Raw genomic sequence first — 11269 nt, 5'->3', positions numbered from 1 at the left:
TTTCATTATTTCTTATTCTTCTATGCATACAGTTGACTTCAAATTTTCACTAATAACATTCTAATAATTACTATAATTTAATTTTTAAATATTTAACTGAAAATTTCTTTCAATTAAATATTTCTTCAATTTTATACGAAAAAATGTTCATAGTATTTCTTTTAGAATTATTTTGTTTTAACGTCAAATATTATAAAATTAAAATATATGAAATTGGTTCTTTAAGCTTCATTTAACTTTTTCTAACAAAACAAACCAACATGGATTTGCCGTTTCATTCATTTGTTTGGAATGACCAGGGATTCGAAGGGATTCGACAAAAAAACTCGGGTTTTTTATCCTTCAGAACAGGTAAATTGGCCCTGTGAAACTCAGCTACAGATATAGGATACTAACTACGAGATGGGTGACGTGAGGAGCTGAAGGATCTTCCTCAGCCATAGCTAAGTTAGCCGGTCTTGGGCGTGGACAGCAGGGTTTTTCCCCAGTTTATCCTGGAGTTTTCATCCCACAAAGCAGGCAAACCGACCTTGAGAACTTAACATACACCGGGGATACACCGGGGCGTAGGGCTGACCACCTTATCCTGTGAACGGTTTGATGTCCGATGATTAATTAACCCTCGACACCGCAAGGTAAAAGAGGGAAAAGGAAGATGAAATGAGATGAACTACGAGATGGAAGAGATCAGATCCTCACCATCTTCTCATTACTTATTTTATTATCTTATCATATTATCATCTTACGATCACTGCACATTATGGATCTCCGGTAGTGATCCATACTAATCAACCTCCTGGATGGAGACGACAATTGATAAGATGGAATAGGACAGGGCAATCCTTTAACTATCTGCCATTTGATTTCGTTCCTTTGATCCCAACCCCCCAATAATCAATATTATCGTCGACTACTGTTTACCAATTCCTTATTAATTATTCCAAAATTGTTTATAACAGTTCATATTCCTCACTAAGCAACTCGCATTCATATAAATCTGTTTAAAGAAATTCATCTATCGAACGAATTTGCTTTGTTTCAAAGTGAGGGTTCTCATTTTGCTCCTATTATTTGATTCGTTGTAATTTGTAAATCTTACTTTAGAAGTATTCGGCGTGTGGAGTCTGCTATAGAACGCTTATTTTAATGTTGATATTTTATTTTCTGTTGAATCAATTACAGTTAGAAAGTTCTGAAAGAATTGCTACGAAGGGCCCGTTAGCTCAGCTGGTTAGAGCGTCGTGCTAATAACGCGAAGGTCGTGGGTTCGATCCCCATACGGGCTAGTTCATTTCAAATTTTTGCTTTTAATGAGACGTTATGTTTCTTAAAATTAAAACTTTTATTACCTGCGAAATTCCTTATCCTAATGATAACTTGAATATTTCGTACTTTGAATTCCTTGAAGACGTATTGTTTTGTATTACTTCACACTGGGTAGTAAGGATCAGCGGCGGTATGACAATTCATAGTGTACCATTCTGCTGATCAGGTGAGTGGTGGTCCATGAACTGACCTCAGCCTCTGACTGTGTAGGTGACCGACCAAGTTAAATAGTTAACCACAGCAAAGATAACGTACTTGTTAAAAATTAGGAAATCTATTACATGAAAGTGAAAGCAGTTGCTCTATTCTGTTCCAACACTTAAAATATAAGTTGGTGCCTGAGTCTCATCTTTAAAAAAAAGTTGCGTATATATTGCCAAAATTGCTTCTTTGGGTGCGGAGATTTTCTATTTTCTGCTTCTATTTGTTGGCATGTAGAGAGGACAAGTACCGAAGTCAGATGGATGTGCACGTCTAATTCGGTGAACCACCGTAGATCGCTTTTCGGAACTGATTCCATTAGAAGTCTTTGCTGGCTTTCTTCAAGATTGGGATCATCTTGCGATAACACTAATATATATTGGAAGATATTGAGCAATGACGATTTATGTTTTAGAACTATTTATAAATATGGCTCTACAAGTAGTTTAGTAGAGATGGATTCTAGTGTGTGTGGTAATGAGTTTAGATTTTCAGATACCATAATATTAGACTTGCATAAAAATGAATAGTTTTCGTGCATTCCTTTCACAATGTCAGTTATCACATCGATATAGAAATTAAGGTTTTCACTTCTTCCAATTTTGTTTTTTTTCCATTTAACTAACCATAATAGATATCAGTTTAAGAACATTAATTTTATATTATTATTATTATTATTATTATTATTATTATTATTATTATTATTATTTTGAACTATTCTACCATGTTCTATTTCTTACTATGCTGCTTAAATGAAAATATTTGGATTTAAGGCAAATGTCTTTCAACAAATAATACAGATTTGGCAACTCATGTAATGCTATCTTATATAAATAAGACTATAAATCCAGTGCATGAAAACAAGTGTTTTCTGAGTTATACTGAAGTACTTTATTATTAGCACGAAGTTCTTTTATAGAATGAGTTTTCACTTTTTTTTTCTTTTAAGATTACAGCTAAAGGAATTAACAACGTGTTAGCTGCATGTGCCCTTGCTCATTTTAGTCTTGTGGGAAAAACAGTCATCTCCGTATGAGACCGAATATTTAAAAAGCCCTCATGAAAGTTCGCGTACAACACTTACATCCTCTGGACCGTGCGTGTAATCAGAATCCAACGATTTAAATTATACGAGTGTCAACAGACTGTGTCTTGGATACGCTCTCTTCTCTCGCTCTCACTGTATCTTCAGCTCACTCTCATTCATCTCTTTCCGCCTATTTCTCTAACTCTGGGAAAGAGGAACAATGTCCCCAAAACAATACATTTTTCTTCGCTGAATAATTTTAAAATGACGAATGAGAAAAAAGGAACTGCTAATTTATATTAACAACAGCGGCGTCTATTTATTTATTTTTGGTTTTATCTCAGTTTCTTTTATTTATTTAGTTAGTTTTTTTGTATTTTATTTTGTTTTACTATTGTGGTTTTAAAGTTTTTATTTTAATGTTTTAATTTTTTTTATTTATTAAGATATATATTTATTTTTACTCTAATATCTTGCCTCAATCCTTTTCCATTAGATCAACAAAATAAACTTTTGAAATTGATACTCTCATATATTGTGACCCATTTATAAAAAAAAAGATTGCTGGTTAAATTAATTCAGTTCACACAAAATAATATTATTTGATGGGTAAACATTTTTCTCTTTATTCGTCATAGGTAATGGGCGTATAAATAACAACAAAATGTATTAGATTAGACTGATAACACTCATTAATTAACCGATAATATACTTTATTTTCAATATGAGATTGATACTCATACATATATCATGATAGTTATGAATCTTAAAAGATTAAACGACCAATGTAATTCTCTAAAAACAATTAAATAATCTTCCTTATTTCTTCATTTTAACAGCTTCTTAAAGGACAATGAGGAAACTCCATTCTTCATGGGCCACAAATTTGCAGTAGGTTTCTGTTACATCATGTACTGAAGAGGCCATTTCCGTGTGTTTAGTGGGAGGAAAAGAAACGATTTTCCGGGAGGGGAAAAAAAATCCTGCTACCACCATCTGAGATTAACTCAGCCTTAGTTGAAAGCACTCTAGAAAATGGTCGTCCTCCCATCTTTGATGGGATTCGAACAAAATTCTTCCAACCAAGATGTGCTTGTTGATCTCTCCAGTACACCACGCAGGTTATCTCTGGTTTTAGCACAGCATTATTTGATTATTTTCTGTAAAGCATTTACAGTTCTGGTAACTGTAAATGCTTTACAGACGTCTCTAAAGCGTTGGATGGGTTTTATTTGGGGGCCTTGTATACAGAAAATAGTTGTTCAGGAATAAAGTACTGCATTGATAAAAAAAAATTATGGTTGATGACGATATGCTATTTGCAAAATGTTTATGTCAAGACAGATATTCGGGTATTGTCAAAGATAAGTGGGGAAAATTGCTTCTTGTTTGCGAAAAATAAGATAGGAGTGTGTTTTAATAGCACCGAAGTTAATAATGTTAGCAGCAAACAGCTTGAAGAATGATTTGGAGGTTAGGATTTAGGGTTAAGATAGCTGATATTCTGAAAGATTTCGTAAAGTTTGTAGTGAAATGCTTGTCGAATGAAACAAACGAGTGAAGTGTACCCTAATCAGCAGAATGTGTATTCGATTTGCAGTCAACTAGAAAAGGCTGTTGTACACAAGACTGTTGTACAAATCCTAGACGAGATTTGAATTGCTTCCGTTTTGAGATTTAATATAATCAGAAAAGGAAGACGCAGATTACTATGAAAGCTATTTTTAATGGGCCCTCCCACGAAAGGTTATCTGCAATGGCCTCCGTCCCTTTCTATGAAACAACTATTTTCTAGTACATCAGTACCATTGGGGCTCAAGTGGTTTTTTGATAATTTTCTAAAAAATAGAAAACAATTGGAGGAAAATAATGTACACTGTTCATGCCGTAATATCATAGCATATTTGCACTCTTTCAGGTATATATTAGGAATTTTCTGATTTTTTGATAATTCGTTCTATTTATTTATTTTGTGTTCTTTCTCTTTACTCAATTTATTAGCCTTGTTCATAATCCACAATCCATTAATCCCAACTAAATACAATCACAAACGTCCTTGTCCAGGATGCTGGTTTGAATTCCTTCCTGGACTTATTTAAGCCTTCATTCTTGAAGAACTCTACTATAGCTGTGAAAGAGAAAAATCGGAAGTATAGCAACTGCTGACCTGATTAGTTTTATGGGTCACGGATACGTTAACCATGCGACCAATCAGGTCAACAGTTGCGATGCTTCCGATTTTTCTCTTTCACAGCTATAGTACAGTTCTTCAAGCATGAAGATTTAAATAGGGGATGAGAATTTCAAGTGGGATGTGGACTCCAAACAATAAGAACTCAATACTGGATTGTGTTCTAAATTGCCTGGAGGGCAATAAACATCGATCATTGGAGTGGTGACTAGTGAGAAAGAGAACTACAGTGTTTGAAGAATGGCTAGAGTTATTTTGTATTCTGGTGATTATGTGAACACATTTTCAAGCCCATCGGTAGTATCATCTCGGCATCTGTACTTACTTGATCTTAATAGTCGAAAAAGTGAAGCCTGTTGGAATTATGATAAAAATAAACTTCGACTTCATAAAACTGACTTTACTTGAATTTCATCTTCGGCTATTAAAAATGATATCAGTCAAGTACACGCTTCAAATTACAACCAACCTTGCGCTTACTTGGTAGCATCTCACCTTTCTACATAATGAGATATTTTTAATGGGAAGTCATTTATTATTATTATTTTTTAACGAAACAAAAAACAGTCTAGGGTATCGTTCAATATCATCGACTGATGCCATCCTTGGAGTGGGTTTCATTCAGGAGTCTTCCATCTTCCCCCATTTCGGATGAGGTAAAAAGATTTTTTGCTTGCAAGTGAGTTACGATCTAATATGGAAGTGACTGGTAGGAAGACTTTTCCATTCCGGAAAGTTGAGTTTATCATTTCGCAAAATCGGCAAACAGGCCAAAATACACTCAGTTATACACACAAAGAATACAAGCCTTGCTACTAAGGATATATTTTCATAGCTACTAAGGATACAGTCCCAACCAAAATTAAATATAAATAAATTTATCCTCCTTTACAGTTCTACCTTCCAGTTTGATTGCTTTTTGTTGAAATTGTAAGAGGACTTGAAACCGTCTTCGAAAGTTTTCAAATTGGAAAAACGGCTGAATCTATGCAGGCTTTCAATCTTTTTTTTTTTTTTTTTTTTTTTTTAAGCGTTTTAAAATTTTCTTGTTATTCTAGGCCTACGACCTCAGAAACTAGGGCGCCTTTCTTATGTGCACGTTTCGTATTCTTCTGAAAGGTTTGTGTATGGTGAGAGACGAAAAAAAAATCTACCACCTCATATGTGACCCATTTTAAATCACACATCAGATAATTATATTCAGAATTGGTAAAAATCGTCTGAACCATGTAATTTATATAATTTATTTCAAATTTTATTCCTTACAATTTTTATTTAAAGTTGCATATTTTAAAAACAAAATTGACTTATTGTTATTATTTTGCAATATAAACTCTTTAATTTGCAATTTATTCACTCTTTAAGTGATTTCATGTCACTTTTTTTTTTTTCAATAAAAACAAAACATGAGTTTGTTCTTTGGTCAGTCAACATTGAATATGGTTATTCAGCCCTGATCTTGCGATTTGGTTTTCGTCTCTTTTATCCAACTCCCCGAAAAATCAATATTATCGTCTGTTTACTAAGGACACACAGTCCTTATAGCGCGTGATAGCGTTCGCTTACACACGCACACACGGAAATAGAGAGAGAGAGAGATTTTTTAAACAATACCAGTTAGCCTGGTTCAGAAGGAGATGTGTATTTTTGCATTTGTGAATTCTGTTTATATATATATTTTTTAGTGCCAGCAAACTAGCATAAGAACTCTGCAGTTGTTTCTCAATCTCAGTTAGCTCATTATACGAACTAAACACATCCTATTACTATCTGTGTTTACAGATATTACAGGAATCCAAGTTTAAGATCATATTAGGTCATATTAGACTTTTCATTTGTTACTACATTCGGCTGATGCCTGTTTTCCCTCATTTTTCTCATTTCTTTTCTCCACTTTGATGCTATGAAATGGGAGGAAGTCGTATGTAAGTACTATTGATACAAACAGTAATTTGTGCTATTTCTCAAGAAACGAACTCTTAAACGATTATTTGCATAAAGTTTTCGACATTATCAAAGAAATTACAACGAAATACGAACGAGTTAATATCATTGTTTTTTCATTTTTATGATAAAACAATTATTGTTTTATCATAAAATTGTTTATGATAAAACATTGTTTTCATTGATATCATAGTTTTCACTTCAGAACGAGAAAAGTAATTGTAAGTAATCATCAAACAGTACTATTGCAGAATTACTAAAAACTGGTCCAAGAAAGTCGTCTATGGATCTAACTGCATCTTTTAAGAATGGATTAACTCCCCCTTCTTTATATAGATAACTGTATAAAAAGGGAAATATAATGAGGGATAAAATTATACCTAACACGGATATTAACCATCAAGGTGTATGGAGATGTGTATTTCCTTCCCGCTTAACTAAGGCTCCTTATTTTGCCTCACTAGCAGGAATATTTTGATAGTTCGCAAATTGCGCAATAGATGGTGTTAGAGTTTCGTGTTTACTTCAAAACCGAAATGAAGATTGGAATTCTCATTCACAGAGAACTCATTTTATACAATACAGTTAAACATTTAAGAGCTTTACTATTATTACAACAACAATAAATTACTGTTTAAACGATGCCAGTGAGTGCATTCACTCTGGTGTTGTGTACTACTTAAAGAACTGTTTTCACTGAATGACTTCAATGTAACGGGGTGAATAGGTAATGATCCAAAGTTTTCGTGATAACGAAGTTTTAGTCGTTGTTAATGTTGCTCGGTAGTTGTTCAACATTTAAGAAATTATTATCGCTGTGTGGGAGTGTACCTCAGTGGTTTTGTAATGCACTTAAAATGAGTTAATAATATGATACTAATCCAAAATGTAAACTAGGATACAGTATCATAACATACGTATAACAACTTGTATATATATGGACAAAACCATTGTATATATGTAAACAGAGATTTATGTGTAAGGATACGTTAACAATATAGTTTAAGGCAGTATGGAATCTGTTATATACTACCAAAAATAAAAATTCAATTAATGTAAAAGGACAGTAAAAAGAAATAGAATGTGAGCATGTTATCATGTTGTTATTAAAAATATATATATATATTATTATTAATAATAATAATTGTAAAACATTGCATATAAGCATAAGTGACGGTTGAAAACGAAATGTTATCATGTTGCTCTGTAAAAAAATGATTGTAAAACATCCTGCTGATAAACAGATAGTAAATGTAAAAAACGAAATGTCTATTAGAATAAGCATTCTATGTACAAAATGTATATATTATACTTGTAAATAGTTCTTCCTTCGAATGTACATAGAAGCTTTTGAGAAAATAAAATATAATTGGTAGAGAGTTCGCTTTGCGTGTGAGAGGCCCATGGTTCGATCCTCGGCACCTCCAGTTATTCTATTTATTTATTTTTTTTTTTATATTATTAATAGAATGTTAAATACGGAGATGCTGTGTTGTGTTGACACGTGCGTATTACGTGTTTGTATATAAATAGTATGTAAAGTATTTAGTAAAATTATAACTAAAAATAAATAAATAAGGATATGATTTAATGAGGGAGAATATCACAAGTCAAACTATATGGTGGGGAGTGAAGTTAATCTCTTTGGATTTATTTCGAATCAGTACAGCGTCCTCTGTTCATCATCATCATCGTCATCATGCGTATCAAGGATTTAGGCCTAGCATGGCCTGTTCCGGCCTTAGAAGTCATCGTTGAATCGTTTAAGAGGACGTCCTGGTTTTCTTTTTCCTAATGGCTTGTACTTTTAAGGCTTGTTTTGGTAATCTTTGATTTCATTCTTTGAACATGTTCCATCCATTTATGTTTATATTTTTTAATTTTTTCTATTACTGGTTCTTAGTTTAATTCTTTCATAATTTCTTCGTTTCCTTTGTGATCAAATAGAGTATACTTTGCAGTTTTTCTCATAAACTTCATAAATCTCAAAAACGTCCTCTATTATTCGTTTAAAAAAAAAAAATTTTTTTCAGTTTTTTTAATTTCTATATTATTTCATTTCCTTTTTAGCATTGAATAGGTCTGTGTCACAATTAAACAAGGAATTTAAAATTGTTCTATTATATTCAAAGGAAGCATGAATTATTAGTTACTGAAAATGTATATTGCAGTAGTCTCCCTTATCCGCGGGGGATACGTTCCAAGATAACCCGCGGATAGTGCTGACTCTATATACACTGTTTTTTCCTATACACATACCTATGATAAAGTTTAAGTTATAAATTAGCACAATAAGAGATTAACAACAATAACTAATAATCAAATAGAACAATTATAATGACATACTGTAAGAAAAGTTATCTGAATGTGAATATATATAATCTTAGTAACCTCAGCATACGTTTTTATTATTTTTATTATTTATTCATTTATTTATTATTTTATGAAAAAACTTTCACCTTTTCACTTAAAAGGAAGCATTTTACAGCTTCTCTTTGGCATATCCGAATTGCTACTGTTGGGCCATTAAGTAAAATAAGGGTTTCTTGAACACGAGCACTGCGATACTGCGACAGTCGATCTGATAACCGAGAACTATTCAGAATGGCGAGCAATTTAAAACTTATGAATTGTCTATTAGAAAAGGAAAGAGTCATACGGCTTCATTTCGGCAATGTAAAATTACATACGCCAGGTCGAAATTAGGTCCAACATCATTTCAAAGCCGAATGTTTGTAGAGACTGTGAAAGTTTCGTAAGTTGAGGTGAAAGCTTATGAGAATACAATCCTCGAGTTGCCTTAGCTTGCACTACTTGACTTAAGTAGCTAAGACAACTTAGGTATGGTACAGATCGCATTCTCGTGAACTTTCAGGTCAACTTACGGAACCTTCATAGCCTCTACAAACATTCGGCTTTGAAATCATGTTGGATCTAATATCCACTTTGCCGATGTAATTATAAATTTTTTATTTCCGGAATTTTCCACTTAATATTTTCGGACCAAGGTTAATCGCGGATAAGGGTGAGACTACGGTAATTGGCTAATTTATACCCGTCGATATATTTAGTATATAGAATAATAAAATAGAACAATTATATAAATAGAATCAAATTTTAGATAACTTTAAATAAAGGTTTCCGTTTCATAGCATGAAAGATGCGAAATTAATTTTGATCTACCTACAGTTAAATCTCCTGATTTTTATTTGTTACTCTCTGTGCGTCGGGCGTGAGGGGCTGTGCAGGCGGGGTATTTTCTTCAAAATTCGACCTGTGCATCTTCTTCTTCCATCCGTTTGTTAATTTAATAGCAGTACAGTTTTCCGTAAACCTTTATACGTTCAACCGACCTTATAAATTCTGCTCACGTTCTTGACCGGATTCGAATCCCAGTTTTCGTTGAAATTTACAGAAATTAATGTTTAAGAAATCACGTGAATTATTACTAAAATTAAGGGGATATTAAATCCCACATAGTTTTAAAACCGAATAAGAAACTCAAAGATTGGAATCAGAGAGTTTCTTGCCGAATATAGTAAACTATAAAGTATCGGCGACACTAGCGTTAGCCAATGCAAGTGATCCTAGTACGTAGTACAATACCGGACGACTCGTTGCAAAGGTGGGGGAAGTTCAGATCGCTATTCTTAGGTATTTTCCATAATGTAAAAACACATTTCCTAGGAAATGTGTTTTTTACATTATGGAAGAATTCACAAATTTTATTTTAGTAATATTTTAGTATTCACAAATTTTAGTAATGTTTTCATTGCCGAAATGAAGCTTATTAGCTCTTTATACTTAAGCACGTGAATTAATTATTATAACAATATGTTATGATCCATTGTGAGATGATGCTTTTGAGGATTAAAAAAAACGATTTCTTCCTAATGTCAAAAACTAAAGGCGGCACCCACATGTCAAACGATTAGCCATTTGGATTCCCCATCTGCAGTACTTCCGAAGCAATCAGCAGAGCGAGATTATTGCGGAGATTGGTTAGGTTACTGCCAAAGCGATCAGGGCCATGATTAGTCCGTTATATCTGTCAACCGCGTATGCCCTTAGACTGATTATTCTGTTTGTAGAGAGCGAGGTAATAAATCACCTTTCCTAAGGAATACTTCTGAACAATTACAAATGTTAGAATTTTTTTTAAATGCAATTCACCTTACAAAATTAATTTCTCCTAACTGATTCTCACATTAAAACAACCTCAATCGAAAGGAGCCTCCAAATTAAGAGTTGTTAAAATAATTGTGAAGAATTAAAATTATTTAAGTAAACATTTCATTTATTATAATAATAATTACAAAATAATTAAAATTTTTATTAATTTAATTTATTTAAATTAAATGACCGAATTTTATTCACAAAGAATAAACATAATTCAAATACATCATGCAGCTTTTTAACTAATAAACCGAAATTCAAAAAAAAAAAAAGTTAGAAACAAAGAAAAAGTAAATTAGGTGTATTAAATTTTATTTTATTCAGATGGCAATATCGTTATTGCCAATCCGTATGTACAATCCTTTGTACAGACCAGCGTGGCATCACGCTGGCCTGTACAAAGT

At 32.7% G+C, this 11269-nt stretch overlaps 1 non-coding gene across 1 annotated transcript; it reads left to right on the top strand.

Moving 5' to 3' along the window:
* Positions 1-1212: 1212 nt before the first annotated feature.
* TRNAI-AAU (transfer RNA isoleucine (anticodon AAU)) lies at positions 1213-1286 on the top strand. The gene has a single exon. It is a non-coding gene; the product is annotated as a tRNA-Ile (tRNA).
* The last annotated feature ends 9983 nt before the right edge of the window (positions 1287-11269 follow it).

This window comes from Typopeltis vanoorti, chromosome 8 (genome assembly GCF_054136105.1).
Source record: "Typopeltis vanoorti isolate ZY-2024b chromosome 8, IOZ_Tvanoo_1.0, whole genome shotgun sequence".
Classification (NCBI taxonomy): Eukaryota; Metazoa; Arthropoda; class Arachnida; order Uropygi; family Thelyphonidae; genus Typopeltis; species Typopeltis vanoorti.
This window is presented reverse-complemented; position numbering and strand designations above follow the sequence as displayed.